The sequence below is a fragment of the Varroa destructor genome, unplaced genomic scaffold, assembly GCF_002443255.2.
Source record: "Varroa destructor unplaced genomic scaffold, Vdes_3.0 BEIS01000005.1, whole genome shotgun sequence".
In the NCBI taxonomy this organism is placed as follows: Eukaryota; Metazoa; Arthropoda; class Arachnida; order Mesostigmata; family Varroidae; genus Varroa; species Varroa destructor.
Window position 1 is genome coordinate 5,905,841 of NW_019211458.1, and position 24,288 is coordinate 5,930,128.

At 40.6% G+C, this 24,288-nt stretch overlaps 1 protein-coding gene across 5 annotated transcripts in view; it reads left to right on the top strand.

Moving 5' to 3' along the window:
* LOC111250773 (SEC14 domain and spectrin repeat-containing protein 1-B) overlaps positions 1–24,288 on the top strand; it is a 120,482-nt gene that overhangs the window by 37,285 nt on the left and 58,909 nt on the right. Inside the window, exons 3-4 of one of the 5 annotated variants that reach the window (XM_086990609.1) lie at positions 7,588–7,705; positions 8,388–8,551. The exons of the other annotated variants lie outside the window; for them this stretch is intronic. The gene's annotated coding sequence lies outside the window, so the exon portion shown is untranslated. The remainder of the gene's footprint in view (positions 1–7,587; positions 7,706–8,387; positions 8,552–24,288) is intronic. 5 annotated transcript variants of the gene reach the window in all.

Consider the following 24,288-nt stretch of genomic DNA (forward strand, 5'->3'; position numbering starts at 1 on the left):
TAAATATCTGCATTTTGATTCTTTTATAACATCTGACAGGTTTTCCTTCGCATATTTGTAAGTCGTAAAACTTCAGCTCAACGGCAATAGCCTGGAGGTAGAATCACTTTAAGGAGCTGAATTTTAGGATAAGATAATTAGGCTCTTACGATACATTTGGTCAACACGACTACGCCTATTTGCTCTCGATCGAAGTGGCTTTCCTGCCCTCCGGGTGCAGCTGACTATCCGTGATTCAGGAATTGCTGAAGACTGGCTTTTAAATTTTGATTGGGGGCATTACAGTTTTTCTAACACAATCTTTTGTTATTGAAGAGAGTTTATCCTGCATTAAATAATAGTCTATTTCAGCCAGCCTTACATATTCTTTAGAGGTAAAGCAATCGATTTTCTAAAAAAGGCGTTGACGCACTTGGTAGGGTACAAAAAAAACACCCTAATGACTACTGCAAGATGTGGAGTTCCTAAAAAGTGCTAAGGCTGAAGAGTGAACTGCACGCAACAATTTATCATTGAAAATGCTTATACTGCACGATGTTTTTAGTTTCTCGAGACGACAGCCCGTGCAGTGGCATAGAACTACGATGCGCTCAGGGAGCATGCTAACTATAATCCCTTGGGTATTATATATCGGAAGCTGATCGCGATTTTTAAGATGAAAAATTGAGTATTCTATTTACAATATAATCAGTTTGGTTCTACCAAATAGATATAATTTATCAGCTTTACTTTGTTGTGTCTATGCACGGGGCCGATCATATAATATTAGGCAGAATTTACGTCATTTACGTAATTGTTTGTCATTTATGTCAGTTTACGTCATCGGACTTGGTGATGAGCATAGCCACATTTACCGTAGCAAACCCCGCGGCACCAACTACCTATTATTTAAATACTGAAGCCGACTAGTGGGTCGCACATCTTCCAGCTTTCGACGTGATCGAAAGTATCTTGCACGAGCCCACGACAATAGGTCCACACAACCTCCTTAAGTTGTTGTAGCAGCACTCGTTGTGATCTCTGCGAACCGAACTGCGGCATTGAAACAACTATATTAACTTTTCATCAGCGGATTCACAGATCCGTCGTCGATGGACGTTAATTCTAACCACAATAACGATAGAATTTATGTTGCTATCGCCACTGCATAGAGAGTAATTCGTTATTTAGGTAATCGAACCGTGACGGAACGTACGTTCGATGCTATCGCCGTTCAGACGGTTGGCCCTTTTCAGGAAAAAACATATGTACGTCCTGTTTCGAACCTAGATCACCTCGTAGGTTACTAAGTTTAGTGGGTGAGCACTTTACCATCGCACCCCTGCGAGGATAGAGCGAAGGACACTGAGTGTATGCTACAATTAATTGCTTCTATTGATTTAAATTCATATGAATTTAATATACTTACAGCTATACGATATCGTAATTGAAGACCATCTGCCTCTACTGTGAGTATCTACATCTGTTCTTTCAATATTTTGTTATTTTTTGCTAGTAAGTCATCACGGTACATTTAGACTACAAAAGATCTTGCGATAGTTATGTAGAGACATCGCAAAGCTGTGACTCACACGATGACCAAATGCTTGGTCGGAAAAGACCAATGCATGAATGTTACATAATGTGTGTTAATGACGAACGACAGTTTTTAACTCGATTAAGCTTTTTGAAGAAATGTTTCTAAACGCACATACATGCAAAGCTTGTGTTCGCTTTAAGGATGCTCGTTTTTCCATTGGCAAGCGCCACTACGCCATTTTTTTCGCTTGTATTTACTAGATGTTACAGTTGTAGCGGATTTTCCGCAGCCTCAATCTGAGTTAAGGGGTGAGTGTACATGCAATCAGTCCACTATTGTCAAGTTTCTCCCAACCTCAGTTATTATCGCTGGCTGCTTCCGTTTTCAGTAAACGTGGTAGTGAACTGTTCGAAAGCGAAGACCAAGATGAAACATGTTGTCGTGTAGGGCGGCCATTACCAAACATTAATTAAATAATGAACCTATTCAATGTTCTACAGCCATAGTCAATTGGGCGTGGGCTCATAAATGAACTGTCTATGTCCCTACACGTAGCGCATCTCAGTGTGGTTTTCAGCCATTACGGTGAACAGATCCAGTCAATCTGACGTCTGCGCATACGTCACTGACGTAGTATAACGCGTGCATAGATGGACAAACATGCACCAGTTACGACGCTACATTGCGACTTGTCGGTTTTAAAAGAGTATTGCTAGCGCGGTAGAGAGATTATTGCGACTGGCAAATATCAATAGTTACACGGGATGAATCAATCAAGAGCGATATCTGTATTTTATCTATTATAATACAGAGCAGGTGATACAGTTTCACTGTTTTTTTCATGAATTTTGCATGTGAAAGCCAACCGACTAATATTATTTAGAGTGGATAACATCCGATGTTAAGAGGACGACGTCACCATAAGCAACGTTTATTTTCCAAGGAATATTTGTATAGTACTTTTTGTACTGTTATCTAGTTATTGATAGTATATTGTAACTGTCTCCATGTTCCCGACAGAGTTGCTATCTTAAGCGATTTCATTATGCTTGTTCGTTTATGTGTATATTGATCATACGCAGTCCGTCGACGTTATGACCTATGAGGATAGGAGTACGGTACTTGTAGAAATGCTACTAAATGTATGTTGCCGATTACTTACATGGCTTTTCTCGTGTGTAGCCGTGACTGTTGAAGGCACAATAAGAATGTAGGCTCTATCTGTAACACCTGCTCACAGCTTAGAGGCTGCTAACAACAACAGCTGCTAATTACTGAACTCGACGAAAGTTCAAAGGGAGCTAGAGAACTCTGATAACGTCCAAACAAAACCTCATTATTATAGCCTTAAGCCTCGTACGTCATACAAAAGTTGAGTAAAGATTATTTCTATGTAATAACAGCTAATGAAACATGGTAGAATATTCTTGAGATGACTGGATACGTTACCAAATCTCCGGCCTATCCAAAGAAAAAAGCTCCGCGCCGATTTATTCTTCAAATTGTTGATGCTCAATGTGAAAAGAGACAACAAACATTGAACAAATGTACTAAGATATTTTAGATACTGAAGTATAATAATTAGATATTTCACCAAACAGACAAAAACTTGTCGTTTCGTTAACTGGTGCTCCGCCAATTAGTCACGAATTCGCGACGATTTCAGCATGAACAGTAAACTTCAGCGAAGAATATGTCCTGAAAAGCGAAGCCTTCCTATCTGTGCGATTAATATATCGACAGTGGAGGCCTGTCTGCCTAGAGCGATGCGCAGATCGTCGGTTACTCTAGATTTGTGTGTGAATCCGTTCTTTACAAAGGCTCGTCATTGCCTCAATAAGAAAATGGTGTCATTTTGCTGATCATGGAACGATCGATAGGTTTACGTAATATCGTTGATCGGAACCCTTACTACAGCGCGTTCAATTTACAAAACGTTGAACAAGCGTTTTGTAGTATCGTTTTCGTATAACCGGAGATAATTTTCGTAATAACAATTAGAATACCGGTGATGGTAATAGCTATCGTGGTGCTTATTGCACATAAGATAAAAAGTGTCTCCGCTTAGATGCAATAGAAGCGCCTGTTTGTAAGTTGCCTCATTGCTATTCCCGCCGTTGTTTTTTAATTTCGAGTGTACAGTTTCTATCTTTCTAGTAGCTTTTCATGTACGGCCGTGCCGTTCTTGAACGATGTAGACAAATAAGTATATATTGGTCCTATCAGTGTGTATTATTTCTGCACAGAATGTATATTTTCCTATACGAGTGCCATTCTAAGCTAATGTCGTTCAACAGATACGACTGTGCCAGGCTTGACTAGATAGATAGAATAACTAATAACGACAATTTCAAGATATATAATGAGAAGATAGATAGCGATTTTTGTTACCTCAGTTATTGACAAATTTCACTACTAATACCCTAACAAATACGAAACGTCTGCACACAGATTAGTGCAGGTGAGCACTGGCGTTTTTTGACGTGTTGTTTCTAATTTTTTTTGGCCCACCTCACCGCTTGCGAATGTCACCTTTCCAGAGAACATGTTTTTTCTGAAGCACAAGTTACGCGTAGCACTTTGGCGAGCCGGGTGGCAAACGAAACGCAACGAGCCGCCTGGGTCAGTCGAAAAATTAGAGGAGATGTTGCGTACCGTTGCGGTCGACTGACGATAATGATACGATGATCTTGATTACGTTAAGGCATGCAAAAGGGAAAACGAAGTACGCGGGCCCCTGACGAAGCTGTCGTTGGAAGTACGGTGGCTGTGGTTGGCAGAACTTAACCTTTAGAGTTGATATATGTTATTGATTATGAGACCTGGTTAGTAGCAGCATGAGCCCCCTTTATCGATTCCCTGTTTCTTGCTATCGTCTACTCATTCATAGTTGCTTCTCCTGCTGCTGGCCTAGCAGGAGTAGTAATGTCAATAGGACATATAGATGAATTAGACGTAACGTATTTTGGGTGCGCTTGTAGGGTCAGTGTTTCATGTCGCATGTGTACGCAAAATAGTTGAAAGAAAGCCATAACCTAGGTCAAACAAGCGAAGAGGCAGCTACTTGCCTATTGAAATCGAAAATACGTAATAGGGTGTTCGTGCTCGAATGAAGATTGGGTAAAAAAGAAACAATTTAAATGAAGCATAATATGCAAATGTACATCCGTATTGAATGAATTGAATTCAATATTTGACTTTATAACAAGTCGAATTTCCTCGTAGGGGAATTGTGCTGTAATTAAGAGGAATCTAGGCAGCTATCGGTGCTTCGTGTCCTGCAGGCTGTACGCTCACTTGTAATCTGGCTGCGCGAAGCCTAACGTTTATTACGGGAAATGGCAGACAATGCATACACTGCGCTGCCACAAACAATACCATTTTACTACGTCAGTTTTAGATATCCACACCTGAATAGTTGCTACCTTGCTAGGCCTAGGCGTAAGTAAAATAGCTGGCCATACTGCACACCAGATGGTTTATTTTCTTTGATTTGGATGGCGTCGGGTAGATCGCAATCGAACGTTACTTTGTGTCCTAAGGGTAGTTACAGTTTGAGCTATTACCACCAATAGTTTCATCTCAAAACATCAGCATCTTGGAACAAATTTCTCTAGTACTGATGCTCTGGCCCGAAGGCGTCTCTGTAGAACAAATGCTCATCGATCGAAGATTAGAGTCACTTCCAAATGCGTAGCGTTGTGGAAAATCAGGGTAATAGAAACATATTAATGAACTCATTGTAAACGAATAAAGGTGAACTGAGGTGTTTGGTTAAAATGAAGACAACATAAACTTTGGCGGATTACAGTATTTCTCTAAAACAGTTCTACTATCCATAATAGATTCGCGTGGCAAGCACAACGATTGCTTGTCCTCCCATTCGTATAGATCCGTAATAGTCGATGGATCGTTCGGCGCCTCGCTTGAAGATGAAAAGCTTAGTACGTTTTAACGGAGGCTTGTCAATGCTTTACTTTGTGTTAGCAAAGCGACGCGTAGAACTGGATACAGCACAATGATTAGCTCAACGTGGTCCTTTATAAACGCGCATTTTTAGAGTAAAGTAAGCATACTACCTTTGCCGCGAGTCTTTTACAGTAGACTAACGTTAGTAGCGTTTCCGACTCACACGGCGTGGAGTAAAAAAATACAATGATTTTTCCCACTATGTGCGCCTTCTTTACCTAATCACGTACGCCGTATAGCAGAAGCAGACTTGGATGGGCGATTTTGCCTATATGCTATATGGATATGGATAGAATATGATGGACGTTCGCTTACGATTACCGTCTATACCACCTTCTTCCGCATGTGATAACTCTTCAAATGCTTTGAAGATGTAACCTTCGAACGAGGATCATAGAATCTCGTTATAACAGCTAATTTCATTGAATTGCAATATTAACGGAACCGCCCACGGTAACGAAACTCGCGGTTCTTGAGTGTGACGTTCACAGATCATTGTGAACGATCCAGTTGTCTTCATCTGACGCAGTACGTTTCACCAAAAACATTAACAAATGAAACATTATAATCAGCGACATTACTCTAGATACTTTTACTTTCTTACGTATTTAGCTTATAGTATAGCCAGCACGACAAGTTCGTAGGAACCTATTCTTCTGCAACGCATACCGATAAGTTATACTTAAAGGATAGAAAATTCTTGCTATCCTTTGCGTCTGCTTCATAACCCCTTCAAACGATCGTAGTCAATTCTGATAAGCCAACATTAATGCGGCTCGCAATCAAAACCTAACTAATGAATTACGATGTTTTCATTTTTTCGACTTCTTACCTTTTAAAATGTAACCCGTTTCGGCAGCAAAATGGCAGGAGGAAGTAACATCTAATATGGAACTTAGCTTGATGATTATTGCGTTGCTTTTGTAGATTGTCAAGCTCACGCAGATAACTCAGGGTCAAAGTAGAAGAATGGGGTGATTCTGGGATACAGCCAGACCATTTGCAATGGCACACGAGAAATGAATACTGAAATCAACATTAAATACATCAAATAATTGATAAACGTTAGCCGCTAGAGAAATCGAAGCGAGCCAAGAACAGTCGATGTACGCCATTCGGGATGACGTGATATTCCTATTGAAATAGCCGCTATATGACTGCAGCAAGCAGTCTAGCTGCAGTAATGTTTATCGAAATACAGCGTTGATTGAGAGATCCACGGTAGACTCGTAACGACTGTAGTCTTTCCCGCCTTACCGATCTCTAGTTTCGACATTTTTAGAGGTCAAGAACCCTGAATCGTTGTACCTCATTTCGTTCTTTTCCATCAAATTTCAACGCGCTTAACTCTGCCACAAGATCATCTTTACTGGCGATTAATGATGAACAGCGACACACACAATTGAAACACCTCGCACAGCACAGGCAGCGAGGCAATAGAATTGAAAGGATTAACACCTCAACGTAGCAGCAGGCTGCTGCTGCTGCTGCTGCTGCTACTACTACTACTACAGCTAATCGGTTTAAAGCAGTCAGGAACGTTTGTAACCCACTAAATCCGGAAGACAATACCGCTTTTTAATAGATAGTCGTTGTTGAACGACCTTACGCCTCGTCTTGTTCGTATTTAAATATATTAGTTCCTTGATATTTTCTGCCACTCGTTTCCAAAACCAGCTCTTTCTGGCTTGACATAAGTACGCTACGCGTATCGCGAATTTTGTAGTTCTAAATATTTGTTACAATTAAGTTAGCCATTTTCAGCGAATATATCTAAAAGTATTTATATTCTTATTTAGTATAGGCATATATTCAGCTTGTTTTTAAGACTGTCTAGGTTTCTTGCGTAAGAATTTAAACAGTCAGGCAAGGAATGAGGATCTATATTTAATTGTCTTCGTAGTGTATTTTGTACCACTGACGTGCGCATATCTCTGCAGGTGATTTCAGTTAGCACGATTACCTTGCCATCGTAGACATAGTTCAGTTAGGTCGAGAGAGATCTGCCATTAAACCAAGTCGCAGTTGTGATAGGTTGTGTTTACCACTTATAGGTTAGTATTCATAAATACTGCACAGAGTTTGTCCGTTTGAGGCAGGTGGGCTGGCACATAGACAGCGCTCTTTAGACTGTACTACTGCAGCTGCGAAAGGACAACGCGGGTCTGGTTGAGCGCAGAAGGGGAATTTACTGTACTGCCTTTGGGCAAATTAAAGGTGCGCAATCTGACTTATGAATGTCGTATCTTTAGAGTAGTATAGTAGCATACCCGTGAAGTCGTTGCTTCCTCCTAACGCTCAGCATAATTCGAAATTAGCAAACGCTATCGCAGTTGGTCCGAATTTAGACAAGCTTCGCTAGATCACCTGGTACAAACCGCTTCAGACATGGTCAGACAACGAGACAGCAAGCTAAGTTTCCACAACTTATCAGTATCAGAAATTCTTTGGTGTATGGTTAAATATGCATTTATCAATAAAACCTTATATCAGTGTTGCTTTTTCTTTTTTTTTTTGCTATCACATATCTGTACAGTATAAGCGTGTACATATCAAAATTTGTTATAATTTGGACTAAAATCTCTTTTTAATTCAAGCAATTAATGCAGAAAGCAGCGTAAGTCTGAAGCTTCATGAGGAGCTCACTTTAATCTAAATGTTGCTTTTTCAAAAAAGGGCCAACAATGAACGCATATATCATAGTACAAACCGACAATGCACAAGTGCAGGTATACTAGCTCGAATAGAGCTCTCCGGTACAAGTAAATCCGGTGTGGCACCGTACGACGACGACTTATTTACACGCATTGTAACAGTTTATGTATGCAGAATATGCATCTTATTTAAGCACTCTATGCAAGCAACGATAACCATACTAACTGTTTTATTATTCCGCAAGTTGTTGTCAGGTGCGTTTACAAAGCGTCCAATGTCATTGCTCGCTGCCAAAAATCCCCCGGTATAATATAACCATCGTACATCTGCCGCAGCGGCAGCAGAGGCCGCAAAAGTGTCTGGTTTGGGAACCGGCATGAGTCACTGGAAGAGAGAACGTCATCCACGGTAAGTTTGATATCGCTGACGTACCCAGCGTAAGAGTCTCTACCAAACGCATAGCCTCAAGAACTTCAACGCGTTTCCGTAAGAGCACTTCAACGCTCAGCTAAATAATAAGCAGACTTTTGTACAAATTCAAGCTAAAGTCAAGTAGTTTTACAATAAAGCGTGTTAATAGCATGCTAGTTACCCTGGTGGCGTTTTGTGTAGTTGACACAGAATCACAATCGTAATTGTAAGATCATGACTCCCAAGGGTTTCACGGATTTTTAGCTGAATTGCTTTGTTTCTGAGACGACATTTGCATTGTTGCTTTCCTGAGCAGAAGACAGTACACTTAGACCCCGGTGTCATTTTATGGTTGTCGCTGCATCATCTATCTTCTCTATCTATGACCTTTGGCTTTCTGCTTGGAGAGCGTTGAGCTTAAGGTCGTCAGCATAGAACGTGTGGTACACACCGGATGCGATGACACCTCCCATATCTAGGACAGAAATATTGAACAGGAAAGGACTGATACGTAAATCGTGAGGTATTCCTGATAGACACGGTGCAGAAGGTCTTATAAACTGGCAACATTCGCGAGCAATTTATGGCTAAGTCCACTGAACAAATGTTTCAAAGGTACAAGCGTGTTTAAAGGCCACATGTTATTAATTCTATCAGATCCTTTTGAGACGTTTAACCCTATCAGCTTTAGTTCGCTTATTCTTAAACATTGGCCGGCAAAAATCGTGCTCAGCAATTGTGCGTGCTGGTAGTCGTCAACCGACTTCTTCAACGACGAGTAAATCCTAATGATATAATCGACGACAATTTTTTTCAAAGGCTAGTTTTTTCTGCGCCACTGGACGACAGTGGCCGAAATCAGTCTTAATATCTTTATATACGCAGAGATTTGTATCGAACATATTGCATCACTTACGAACCTGGCCAACCGTATTGGTTCTTGTAAGGAGTACTTGGATGAGTTGAAAAGGAGGACAACAGAGTGCTAGTAGCACCATATAATAGGAATTCATGAAGCTTAGTACTGCATTTTACTTTCGATGTTTGAACTTTACGTGTAATCGACTTGGTTGTAATAGTCAAAACAAAGCAAAGGTCAAGGTTGAAAGCAGCATAAACGTTTTTATCAGCAAAAACCGACACAAAGCGTTTCAGAAAGACATCTGCCTTTTCACCATTATCAGCAAAGGGACAATCACCTAATCTGATTACCCTTTACCTTCTATTTTGTATAGGGATAACGAAAGAACTTTTTATTATAGTTCCTAACGGAGAAACAAACGGAGAAAATTCGCCTTTTTTTTGATTTTTCTAGTATAGCTCATTGCTCGTGTAGTTGATCGCTTGGCGAGAACTCGCATTAAATTGAGATCACCTGTGCTTTTACTACTGAGACAACCTTTTCATGATAGCATTTTCACAAAAGAAACGCGTATACTCTACATGAAGATTTACAAAATTTACTTAATATTTGCCAACGCTTCCTAGCTTAATGATGCCATGAAATGGGAACATCAATCGCATACGTTAATTTGTTTACGACGAAGGGCAATAGTTACAGAGGAGCTGCCTCCCCTAGGTGACTAACGAGCTTACAATGTTTTCTTTCACTTCCTAGCGCTATACACCGTCGTCGCTTCTACGTACAAGAAGTAGTGCACGTTACATATTGGTTGCATAAGGGATAAGGTGCGCTTATTTATCTGATTTAAGTGTGTAGTTTCTAGCTTGTAAACATCGCAGGACGATCATTCTGTTCGATATATTCGTAATCCTTTGTTGAGACACTCATTCTGCCTGTTAATCGATTTGTTGCTATAACGCCCGTGTCAAGGAGCACCGAAAATGAAGACGTCGAGAACCAATTCTCCGTTCTGAATCGAACTGAAATATATTTAGCTAATCTATGAATTGATATTGTGGTAAATATAGATGTATGTTTATTTTGGTAGTTTACAATGTGAGGCATCGCTTAGCTTATAAAAGTATTCTGGAATTAACCTAGATCAGATCTATCTATACACACATGTAGTAACTGCAATGTCGGTATAATATAGTGTCATTGTGTTCTTAGTTCTTTGTTGGAAATTAGGCCTCATTTTCCTGTCCTTTCTCGCTGTAACCGCATTGTACTTTCTTGTCTGTATAATAACTGTTGTATAGCAAGCCTGCGGAAACTAATGCTGTTAGAATCGGATCGAATCCCCGATGCAATATGCAGACGCGGTATGTTGATCAGTGGTACTTGCTGAGTACGGTCTGTCTGGGAAGAGTAATAAGGTTCATTTTCAAAATGGTTTTCAACTGAGTTAGTGGACTGCTATAGAAGAAGCTATTTAACGGAACCCATGGACAAACAGCATAGACGTGGGCTAACCTGGCTGGCTAACCCTGGCTGATGTGTTTTTGTTTAATATGTACACGTGTATGACCCCGTGGAGGTGCAATGGTGTACGCGCCTACCTGCTTAAACTTAAACACGTGTTGGCATAAATTCGAAACCGGACGTAGATACACGTCACTCTGTACTTTGGAACTGTAAAAATTTGGAAATGTAAAACTGTTCTTAATGCACGTACGACAAGTAAAACTTGAAACATTTATTTGTACACGAGTCGTACGTGCATTTGTTTAGGATCTCTGCGATGATTTCCATGAGGTAATGACAGAGGTCCTACGTCAATGCTGCCGGTCGTCGTCCTCATCATGTCGCCTTCATGCTGCCTTCAATGGATTACGTAGACTTTAAAGTAAAAAAAGGATGCCATATGGTTAAAAGATTGTGCAAAAGAGTTTCTACCTCGCTCCTTACCACTTTACAGGCTCACTTAATAGCGCCGAGTACTATAGTCTATTTCTCCTGAAATAACAGTAACAGTAATGATAATGAGTATTACGACCAGGCTGACAGTTATCAAGCTCGGGTGAGGCACTGGTTGCTGCAATGACGATAATAAATTATCTTAATGAAAATTAACCGTACGCTGATTATTCAGCGGAGTTTCACCGCTGAACTACAGACCACATTGACTGCTCGTAGCTGCCATCATAACTTTGTGACAGCCCTTTGTTTCTAACTTTCTTTGTAAATGACGAAGAGGTGATGCTATTGGACATGGAACGTGAACTTATATATAATCCGACTCTTTTGACCGCAAGTGCTCAATCGGTGTCAAAATCGACCCCTTAGATCTTCTTACGAAACACTGACGCAATTCGATCTGGAGAGCAGGTACAGCCCCAAAAATGTAACTTGCAACTTCCGTACGCGTTCCTGCGGCAATCTTACCCTGAAAAACAAAGAATTAAACATACGCTACCAGCCACAATGAAGATAACTAACTAGTAGGCAAATATATATATTACTAAACACTACTATATAGAAATGAAGACTAATATTATTTTGGCGGGTACTTTGAGCACTTGCAAGTAAAATTATATAAAAAGCTGACACGTTATCTTACTAGAGGGAAAAACTCCCCATTCGTTGGTAAAGAGCAAAAAGGGCTTAACCCAACGCGTCTAAGCCGTTTTTTAGCTGCGTCAGTCTCAGCGAACCCTAATCGCTTTAGCGAGTCTGCCACTCGCGTCGCTCCGCTACAAATTAGGTACTCAAGTGATCATATTGGTACTATTAAACTACTTATTAAGGTACGGAATTGTGGAAAGTGGAATTATTAGCATGAATAACCAGGGAATGGGAACTATTTTCTACAATCACAATTCAAACACGCACATACTTTAACCTAACTTTAAGATATTAACATGTTTGCGTTACGTGGTAAAATTGCAATAGATCTTGCCTATTTTAACTTGAACGGGTGCTATTTATTGAACATGGAGTAGCACGATGTTAAACGTGAAATTAAGTTTCATGGATTTTTTAGTTTTCCAAGAATATCTTCATAAGTTACCTACGAAGCGAAATTAGCGAGTGACATTTGAGTGTTATTATTAACATCGGTGCGATATTCTGATGGAAGGCCTCCTGATGGCCCATTCCTTTCCTAATTGATTAGTTCTCGCTGTTCTATTGTGCGATAATATTGATTATTTATGGTTCACTATCGTGATAAAATCGTTTTCATTCTGTAAACACTTCCTCTAATAATAGGTTAGACTTGTATAAGTCCTTTTGAACGTGGAAAATTGGGCACGTGGGTATGCAATACATAGAAAAGGAAAACGAGCAGACACATCCTTCTTGAAATCATGGTAACAATATCAGTGGTATCAATGGCGGCGGCCACATTATCCTGCTACCCTTTAATATTTCTACCAGCTCAACCACGGCTAAATACGTCGTTGATAGCCGCACGCTTAGCAGCCGTCTCGTGTCTCTTCAAATATCAACGTATGCCCGACAACCATGAACAGTTGAGGCTAGTTGTTGGTTGGAGAGTCGGCGGCGAGACCGCCATCTGTGGACCATTACTACAGCTGCCACCACCCAGAGATGATCTTCTTTAATAGACACATGTTTATTTGAGGAATTCATCGAGTTTGCATCATCTTCCGATTTGCGGTCGGTTTGGCTCGTGAGCACCACCGATATCCATGGCTTGAACAGAAATCCAGTAGTTAGTGAACTATATTAGTTAAAAAAGAGTCCAAGGATTGACGCCCTAAGTGGCGCTAACATTGCTAATGCCGCTGCTCGTACGGTCTCGGCGAGACAAAGATTCACCCGCCCCTGCCTTCCACTTCAGCTCATCTCCCTTTGGCCAGCCGATTTAATATTTCTATTAAGTTAACGATTAGTAACCCTGCGCTTGATTCTATGTGTAAACGCTAGTCGTACACTATTTCAATATATTATTACAAATATTTAAAATTAAATTAAAAAATGCCCTCTTTTAGTTCAGTTCAGTGATGTTCGAGTGAAGTTCGAAAACGAGTTAAATGGCTAGTGACTCGTGATAAGATGAGGTTTCCACGCCGACTTATGAACGATATATTTTATACCAATTACAGCCTAATAGAGATTCCTGTGTGCCTTCTACAATTCTGTGCATCGACCTGCACTTTCCGAAATTTTCCTTTTCTTCTTTTATGGATTATAATTCTTATATGTGTATATATATATACATATATATGCATGCGTAATTTGAAGATGACTAGATCTAAAAGGGATTACCTTGTTTCGTAAAATGAGTTCATCGTAAACTGGCTCGGTATGTATGGCTGAATTCGAAACGTCAGAACTACGCTTAGACAATTCTAAAAAAAAAGCAAAGTTGCATTTAATACATTTTTAACTTAAACGTATATGACACTTACGATAGGTCATTCTTCTCTATTCCATTTATAGTACTTTTCTTGCGTAATGCAGCTAGAACTGACTATGAGTAGGCCCAATATAACTAGTTAGTTTCAACAACGGACATGACAACGTTGCCATGGCTACAAAGGTAAGTTAATCATGTGCGTAGACACATGGTGCCCTTGGAACATAAACCCCCTATGTGACGGATTTTCTATAGATAACGAATTTACAATGTTTAAATAGTATTATAGCGAGAAACTGAAGTTTTTTTGCTTCGTCACCTTGCATAGTGGCGCTAGATAGCGCCATCAGCAAGTGAATCGTGCGCCATTAACTTCACCAATGATTTTCGGTACGACGAGGGCTAATGCCACATAGTGAGGCACCAACAGTGATCAGCATCAATTCATCATGCCGTAGCGTGTAGTTGTAACGTTTTTGTAGTAGCAGAAACAGCGGCAGACGTATATGCTAACGAGTGTCGTCATGTCTTCCAGCACACACGCTTATCATCTCGTGTTGTGATGCTGTTGTCAGTCATGGTGCATCTTCTGTGTACGTCGGAGGCTTTGTGGGGGCCATCGGGGTGCTGGAGGCGCTATGCCTGTTTATTATTGTTGTTGATGTAACGGGGAACGTGCGTGCTGTTAGGCTAACACATGCATGCACACCCACAGAGCACACCTGCTAGCGGCAAAAAAAAAACAGGCAGTGCTATGTGTTTGGTGCTTCGCATGTCTAGAAATTTGTGTACAGCGCTAGCTCACATCACGATTATTATTGGCACGCATACATACATACATGCGCACGTCTTAGACGATGACGAGGCTCACGAACCGTCAGTGAATGGCCATAGAGGCAGCATTACAGGCACTTATGGCGGCAGACGCTTTTTGATCGAACGCCCACGGGGCATCTCACATCATCATACGCCATATCTATGATTGGAAAGAGGAAAAGCCAGTACGGGATGTGGCGTCAAAGCGAACGAGCGAACAACTAACGTACGAATAGATCGACGGAAGCAGCAAACGCCAACTGTAATGTGTCCGGTCCGAGACAGGATCCGGCTCCGAGTATTATTGCTCATTAACGTAATATTGCAGGCCAGCAATCGGCCAGCTAGTCTTTGGCATTACTCTTAATACTATTAGATCTATCAAATATACGCAGTCCAACTAAATTATATTGCGATGTATATATACATCCTGATACCTAAGTCCAATATCAGGATTACTTCCCTTGGTATAGAGATTAATCAACATCAAACGCTGTTTCATAGAATGATCAGTATACATATTTGTTTTTCGGTCAGATATGTATAGCTATCAATTGCCTCTTTTGCAAAATTTGCGCAGTTAGTGACCATAACATGAGGACGCCCTCTAGACTTTTAGCTGCTTTTTCTCTAGTATATTACGAGGTTTTTACGAGCAGACACAACAAAAAAACAGCCTACTCTTGAGAGAGACGGCCGTCTGCTAACGAATCGTCACTTATGCTCACATCTGGCTGTAATTGTGACCTCTTTGAGTTAGCTTCTCATTTCTCTCGTAGGTAGCGAGAGGTAGAAGGTTCAGACCAACACTGGCGTTGAACTTGCTTTGCTCGTCGCTACTTTGCCGTTCAAGGAGAAAAGGCACACATCGAAAGCTTTACATTAGGCCTTGTGCATACTAACCGATGCAGCGAATCAAAAACACGCTTAGGCGAAGCATAATCATCAGCGGCGGCAGTAGCTGCGCCGTATCATAGAGATGAAATGTCCGCCGCATGAGAGACTGTTTCCACAAGCAGATAGGACCCGCATTAGATCGAGAGGGACGACGATAACCGCGAGCACCCCAGCCTATTGCGTTTGTTGCCTATATCTTTGGTCATTGCTATAGTAGTTGTAGTGGTGCTGCCAATGATGGCGGTATCGTTGTCAGCGAATGATATTATATTGTAGTGGTTATCGATGATTGACGCTGCAGCGTCGGCGCTTCTTCATATTTTGTTGCGGCGGAGCTTGTTGATGGCCCCGCTGCCGTCGTCGTCATGGTCACGTTTCATTTTCTAACGACACAGATTCTGTGCTCTTTCCTTTCTTAATTCTTATAGCTAGTCGGTGACGCACAGCCGTTTCAAATCGTGTTTTTGCTGCTAATGACGGCGACCTATCAGTTACTTAGTCTTTGTTTATTTCTCACTTGCTTAATTTTCATAGCACGCTACATTAGTCGGCACGGACGACTGATATCATCGCGACGCTGCTAACATCGATGACGATTTTAGCCAGTGGCATACAATGGAAATCGACTGGAGCCGTACTAACCATTTATTTAATTGTGTCATTTAGTTATATTGCGCATTAGAAATGTATAAGCATAATAAATAAAGCACATTTTTTGAAGAATCTTACCAAGCCTAGCTCTATAGTGTTTAAGATGTATATAGGGTTTAGTTGGTGAAATAACTTTTGGATGATCCATGAATATCGCGAAAATCGTTGAAGAAATTGTTGCCGATGGGACTTTGTGATTTGTCGCGACAAATCGATGAAATCTATGCTTGCAGTTCTAGTGCTTTTTCGGTCTTGTCTACGTGGGTAAACGCAGTCGACTTTCGGTAGCAGCAGGCACAGAAGCAGCACCAGCCGCCTGATCGGGTAAATCTAGCCAAAGTCCATGTTCCAGCAAGACGCTTTCTTCGACTCGTAGTGGAATATTTTTCTGTTGTTTTTTTTTCCCTACCGTGTTTCATCTTCGAATCGTCGAAGAGGTCAAGCGCATTTTTCTCTGTGAGATACTGATGCTAATATGCCCATGCGTGCTCCCTTTCCATCCTGATCCATGTGCAAAGCTATACGATGATGGCCACCCGGCAGCTCGCTGTCCGCGTTATAGCAAAACAAGATTAGACAACAACTTTTTGTTGCCCACAGCTCTCTCTCTCTCTCTCTCGCTCGCTCTCTCTCTAGTTATATAGATATACAATAAGAGAGGGGGATGAATAACACAAGATGTTTGGACAATGACGAAGAACCACGGAGTAAAGACAAGGAACTGTTTGTTTGCTTTAAATAATAGATAATAAATAAACAAAGTTATCTTGGCGTCATAAGTTCTGACATCTGATGTATCTATAGAATATGGATGAAAAAATGCGTGTAAAGCCAAACATTAACTGGTAATTATATTGATTCAAGTTGGGGTGTTATGGAAAGCTGTGCGCAACAATTGTTTTACGTTCGGACGCATACGGACTGCAGATCAACGAATATTCCCATTGTCCGAGATTCCCCATTGATAGTCCCAAGATGTGTCTGAGTTCCATATATAGTTATACTCGCTTCGTCCTTTGGCCACCCGAGCGGCCGCAAGAACGATTTGCCGCAAGCGACACCAGACTGCCTAGGCTCTAATTAAATTACTTGTCTAATTCCGTCTCACAGACATCCAAAACAGCGCGTAGACGTACTGGCGTTGTGGGAAATGTGTTAAATGGTGTGTGTGTGCCTTTTCACACTGGCTGCGACTTGTAACTGCGAAGTTCTGTAGCGTAATAATAGAAAACTGATAATGCCTGAAGCAGTAACGACTCGGTCTACTGGCAACATCTTTCATCAGTAGCTACAAAGGACGCCAGAGAGCTTTTCTGCGTAGCGGAACGCATCTGACGTGCCGGTTTTAGGCTAATGCTACTGGCAGCATATACACATACATTAGCCAATCCCCTGTTGCCTACTGATCGGAGGTCGAACTCCTGAAGGCTTTTAGTAAATTTCAAAAATAATAAATTTGTCCTTTTTTTTTTTTTTTTTTCGGGTTTGCAATTTTTATCACCCATCAGTAACAGTCGGGTAAACCTCTATGAACCATTGATTTGTAGAACCGAATAGATGTCATTGTAATCTGACATCTTATTGTTTGTTTCGATAATAGAACGCTGATCGAAAACAAGGGATTTCGGTAGCTAGAAATACGTCGTAGCGTCACTCAGGTCCCAAGAACAGTGTAAAAAAGCGTTATTTTTTAAATTTATTAATAAACAGATTTATTTATCGAATTCTGCCTAATACACAATCAGTGTCGTATCCTATAATAAGAACAGGAATAATAATTCATATCATTGTCAAGTAGAGAAGGCGAATTGATGTTTTTACACGCTATAACTTTCGTTCATGCACCACCGTTATGCTTAGGTAGATAAGTACGTAGATAAGCCAGATAGAAGTATCGATCTAGCGTAGATGTTATGGCTTGAAGTGCAAATTTTGAACGAAGCGATAATCAGATGAATGACATACAGGAGTGATATAATCACGGTAATAGCGAACGTCATAGCCGTCTGCGATGTCTATTTCGACCAGCTAGACTTTCTCCAAGAAAGTTCGATAATTATGATCATCATAAATAACCAGATGGACGCTGCTTCGTTTGTATTACTCAAGCGTGATCGTTTACATAGTGGTTTAATTGCCCTAGACACGCCGCTGCTCTGGTCGCTAGGGGGGGGCAGTAGCAGGAATAGGAACAGTTATTGTTTGATTATTTATAGTCAAAGTAATAATAAAGTCATGACAGTTATCGAATCATATCGATGTTATTTTTAAAGCGTGGTTGCAGCGATGGACTGGCCGCACATTGAGCAATGTCAAACAGGGCCGCTCAGGTGACAAAAGTGAATTGACCTACAGACTTTATGCACCACGAATAGCCGATGAGATTAGTTGCTGGGACTCAGGAGTTCGCTGAGGCTGGTTATCGAAGGCCGACCCTCCACTGCTGTTGGCATCATCTGCTCCACGTCTCTGTTCTATTTCCGTCGCTCCTGCCGCGTGCGTGCACGTTAGCGCCTCCGTCTGTATGTCCGACGATGGCGGTGCTGGTGATAATAGTGATGATGTTGTCACCGTCAGTATCGCTTCCGGCTTTCTTCTTGTCAGCTTGCTGCCCGCTAGTCGTACTGTTCATTGATCATCAGTCTACCATTGTTACCAAAACTGGACCAGCAGATACATTGGCTCCTTATGATCAATAGTTTATAGAAAATAACCAATTCAATTTTTGACCGCATAAAGCATGCAACAAATAATTTTTCACCAACTAACTCCGACTCATTATAAGTGCAAGGGCAGTATCAAGACAAAGTAGATAGAAGTATCTTATATATAGATCAAGATAAAATTGAGCCACAATACAACAAGTCCCATTTGGCTAACAGACCTCAACAAAGGCCTAATACGAAACACGCATCTATTTATCCGTGAATTACACTAATTAACGTTGAATTAGGTGCCGTTAGAAAACGTGTTAATCTGTTGGCAGTACGTGCATAATAACAGCTGGTATACGTTACAATTGTGGCTTTCCTAAAATCGTAAAGGCAGTAATGCATAAATTTCCGAAACTGGGCCAGTTCAAATGGTGCAGCAAGCTTAGATCGAAACAATAGATACACAACAATTCAATAGAAAAGATCAAGGTGTGTTTTTGTGTGTAAAATGTTTCACGCTTCGCTTTCATTGCTAATGAATTAGTATACTAATTATAGAAACGTATCACCTAACTTGCGTTACGTTCTGTCTGTGTTGCTCTACGATACGACTACATCTCATCGAAAATTGAAGAAGCATCCACACGAGTCTCGCCCTCACGTGAACGCAGCCCGTAAAGTTGATGTCTGTGTATCTCTACTATTCTGCACCGTATACGGGTGACAGTGTTAGACGAGTATATACTTGCTAGAAATATTGATCGTCTCATGTAGCTCTAAGAATTTTATGGATACACGATACGATTGCTCTTCGTGGTAATCGTATCAGCGCAAGATGAAAAACCGCCATCGTTAGCAAAGCGTATGTAATGCTAGCGTCAAAGTGTACCTTACCTAGGTGGCGGTAAGAGCTTATACGGATCCAAATTGGACGGCAACGAACGAAAACCTGTGGCGAGAAACGTATCGAAGAATATGGAACAATATTGAAGACCGATATCGTTCAATTTTGACTTTTTTTTTTAGCATTGCTACCGATCTGAAGTAGTTTGCTTAACTGTTGACGATGAAGCACACAGCTCAGCTACATGCGCACACATTTAGATATATACCTTTTTTATAGAGCATGTTACGTTGGCGACACGTGCGTATGGGTCTACTTTTTTTTTTTTAAGACCTTAGCAATTTGGCAGCTACAGCGTAACAAGTCAAGTGTGCATTCGAGACTCAAACCATTAAAGGTCTTTTCTCCTATTAAATCCAACGGCTTACTAAATAGATCGCTAAACTAAACGATCAGAAAAAGACAGTTGATTGCTAGCAAGATCAGTCGCTAAAAAATATCTCTGATTTCAGGCGTTTATTACCTTTCACTCAGAGAATCTATATGTCGAACTCGGAATACGTAGGAAGGGGTGTGTATTTTGAGTGAAAATGTTTGCAATTCGCACATATACCAAATTGTTCGTTGATATTATTGAGCCTATTGCACAAACTAATTTGCTCAAACGGTTTCTACAAACGAATGTCAGCTTTATCCTGAACTTTCGTCTGAAAATAGCCAACCAGCGGAGGGTGATCGGGTTTAGCTGCTATTTCCATTGCTCCCCCATATAATGGGGGACTAATTCCCGCGAGCGAGTTTCACACAGAGCATCGAACCTACGCGAAAACCACGCTGGATCTTTTACCGCTCTCTCAAGCAACTCTTTTACCGCTGGCTTAAGTTATTCATTGTCGTTCGATGATTTTCCTTTTCTACTGATTAGTTATCCATGGGCCAGTTTGTCAGTTAGTGAGATTCTTATTTCTGGTGCAACTGACTGAGTGAGACAACGTTGAAGACTTTCACGTGTAGGTACCCGTTTTCGAGGCCATCTGTTGTTCTCGGCGTGTATATATACACATATATGCGCATGATACATAGCAGCAGAAGGGCAAGAGGTAGCAAACGATTCGAGAGATAGAGAACACTCCTTATACATAGTTATTATTTCTTAAACGTGGCGTTTGAATAGTAAATTGATAGCAGTTTCTCGTATTGTTCACGATTGCTGAGCTAATTACTTCGGTTTTAATTGATTTTGTTGTGTTTAATTCTTATTTCAGAGGCGCCACGCCCTGAACTTTTTCCCTATTAACTGACGCTACTTTATAGTATATAGGAACTTTTCCGATTCTAAAGCGTTGAAATATTTTTTATAAAAATTTTTTGTTAGAACTCTATAGAGTCGTTGTCGTACTTTTTTGCGAGATACAAGCTAAATTCATTAGACGAGCAGTCGCTACGAGTTTATTGCATTTGCTATACAACTGCAAATTTTGTAGAAATAAGAGTAACACATGGTCTAATGTGAAATGACGAACGTCGAGCGGCAATAGAGAGCATTAAGATTCACCGCTGGTTCCCATAGTACAAACATCTCCTAGTTTTGTGTAACAAACAACGTATCCTCTCAACGCAGCAAGACGTGCCGCTCTAAAAAGGTATACGTCTATAATTGAATTTTGTTGTTATGTAAAGTTCTTTCTGATGTTGAATTTACTGGTGAATGAAGTGAGACGAGACGCACTATAAACGACAAGAATGAGCTCGCAAAAATCTTTGTTATTAAGCTCTATATCACTGGGTTCATATTAATGGGCAAAATAAATATACAGACAGCATTGACTGTACTGAAGTATTGATGTTTTGGTTCGGTCAGAGAGGGAATTGCGTGGCGGTCTTGGGTTGCTGGACGAAAACTTTCCTTTTTTTTTGCCTGTATTTTCTGGGCACCTGGCGTGCGTATGTTTCATGTTATAATTGTTTAGTAAAGCTCGAGATGGTGGAGATCGGCTCGTTCTTTTAAAAGTACGACATATGGAAACAACAAGGTACGTACTGGATAATGACGTTTAAATGAGAAATTGTAAACGATACAGTGGACGCCAATCGATAACGCTCATCCATGTTATAGAAAAATGGCGCTGATAATTTAGTAATAATTCATATAAATTTAACAAGCACGTTTTGCTTTCACTAGGCCTTGCGATATATCCCTATGGGATCTTCGTCCTCCACCATCTCATTAATGGAAAATGCTGATACTGATTTTCAGAGTTCTTCGTGATTCCTTCTAGCATTGCCAAGCGCGCTATTCGCAGTGAAAACTCAAAGAAAGGCCTGATATTAATGCTCATTAAAGTAAATCATAACAATTATCTAAGTATTCGTACATGGACAGCTGAACCACCCCCACGATATGAATGGTCACGAGGACAATAGCAACACCAGCCGTAACGAAAACGATTTGTATCGTCCTCTTTCTTCTTCGTTATCAGCGTACCTTGTCCATTTATCCTCGTCTTAATTTGCAGCTAAATAAATAAAACCAATGACTATAATGGTACCTTGTTAGAGTCGGCGGTATGTTCACCACCGCCGTTGACATGGCGGCCATTGGCCACCGCGGTAACAGCAACATCTTAGTAACCGAAACGGAGTACTAATAATGATGTATATATATATAATTTGTGTGAATATCTTGTCGCAGCAAGAGTTTATTTGCTGTTTCTAGTACCAGAAGGAAGCCAGTTCCCTTTATGACAAAACAGTAAACTAACTTATCATAGGGAAAAAAAAAAATGTATCGTTTTCAAAATTTGAACGAAGATGAGCCATAATCCAAAATGGCCTAAAAAGCCGTTCTTGAGATACCTGGACATTCTATGTGAAAAGTAATGGCCTTCTTGAAGAGCAGAATATCAATTACTAATTGGGTTTTTTAGACAAGCTCTAACATTCAGTCTCGCTGAGACCTTCTATGCTTTTTCCAACGCGCTGTCAGTCTAAAACTTAAATCCAATACTTCCTATGTACCGTCTTTGAGAGAAACTTTAACTGATTTAAACTTACCAATATTGCGTTGGTACTGCCTAAGAGTCGTTTGCAGATAGATATATATATATATATATATATACGTCTTTTTATGTTTGTAGTGGCGTCAGTAACGATAGCTTTCGCTGTTTTTTTTATTCATTTTGATAAGGTTACAACAGCCTCAGGGATCTGATTGGACTGAAGTAATAAAAGAATTAAACAATACTGCGATACTGCGCAAACAAAAGTGCGCTTCGTTTTATTTTATTGATATTATATTTTCGATTAACAACAACAGCTCGGCCTACAATAACCCTTTAATGGAGTAATTATGACGCAATGCGGTTAATTAAAGAGTGCTTTGCCAGCAAGATAGTGGCTAGCTGGCTGGCTGGCTGGCTGGCTGGCTCTTACGGAAATGCCACGACGATATGAACCCCAACCAAGAACAATAACGCAGACTCAATGAAACAGCGACGCCATTTGATAGTGGAATAAGACCAGTAAGCTTCGATGACACGATCGCTTGAATATCGATTTCTTTTTCCTTTACTGTTAAATTTTTTGAACTTACATTATTAAAAGCATTGATTATCTATAAATAAAAAGTAATTTTGTTGATTCCCTTGTTCCGTTATTAAAGAGATTTGACGTAAATAGACGTAGCTTGTCATGTATTTGCGAAGACCTCAGGTACATGTTATGTATCACAAAGGCAGACGGATGCCCTCTGAAGACAATGAAATCCATGAGTTCGAACGATGTCATTCGCAGGCCGACTTGTTCGATGAAGGAGCTGCTGGTCGTCTTTGATCATTCTCCGGCGAACGAATATTCATTATTATTGCACGAACTCGAGAAACAAACGCTGTCTTGTACACGATCCAGAGGGTGTTCCTGTTGTTGGTCAAAGTAAAGCATACGTCCAGAGTGTGGTGTCTCTCTTCCAGAAAAGCGAACATATTACTAAGGAACTTTAAACAAACCGTTGACAGTTGAAGTGCTTGAAGAAAGACCGTACGTTTCTTTGACACAATGGTTCATCAGCTGATTTGTACAAGGTCGGCTGCTGGGGAGAACGAGCACGTTCTGGGATGAGTTCATAGCCTGTATGGAGCGTTTTTTAGCGTCATCGCGCATTCAGACATTTATAAAGTGAACACTTTAGATGACTCTGGAGGATCCGGATTAAACCTGTGATTCTGAAAAAAAGTGATTTGATACAATAAACATGACCGCGAAGAATGACACTTACAGCAAAAGTATAGATCCAGTTTTATGAACAGCCTATAGCGCTTGATATGTATGATAGGTGAACATTAATCATCTGACGCAACTTTTTTTTAACAAGTTACCGTTACGAATTATTGTGCTTGTCACTGCAGTACTCCTATGGGCCCTACGATCGTAACCCGCTCAACCCTATCGAACGCGCTAATTGAAGCCGCACTAGCGACAAGAAAAAAAAAACCAGCTTTCTTACACATAGTATGGAACGGTCGCAATGTGTCATAGTAACCTTTTGCCACATTTAAACTGGTGATGTTGCACGTGTTCGTGATCAATCAGCATCATCAATGAACATCAGCCCGATCTGATCTAGTTTGTAAGATACCAGCCCTCTGA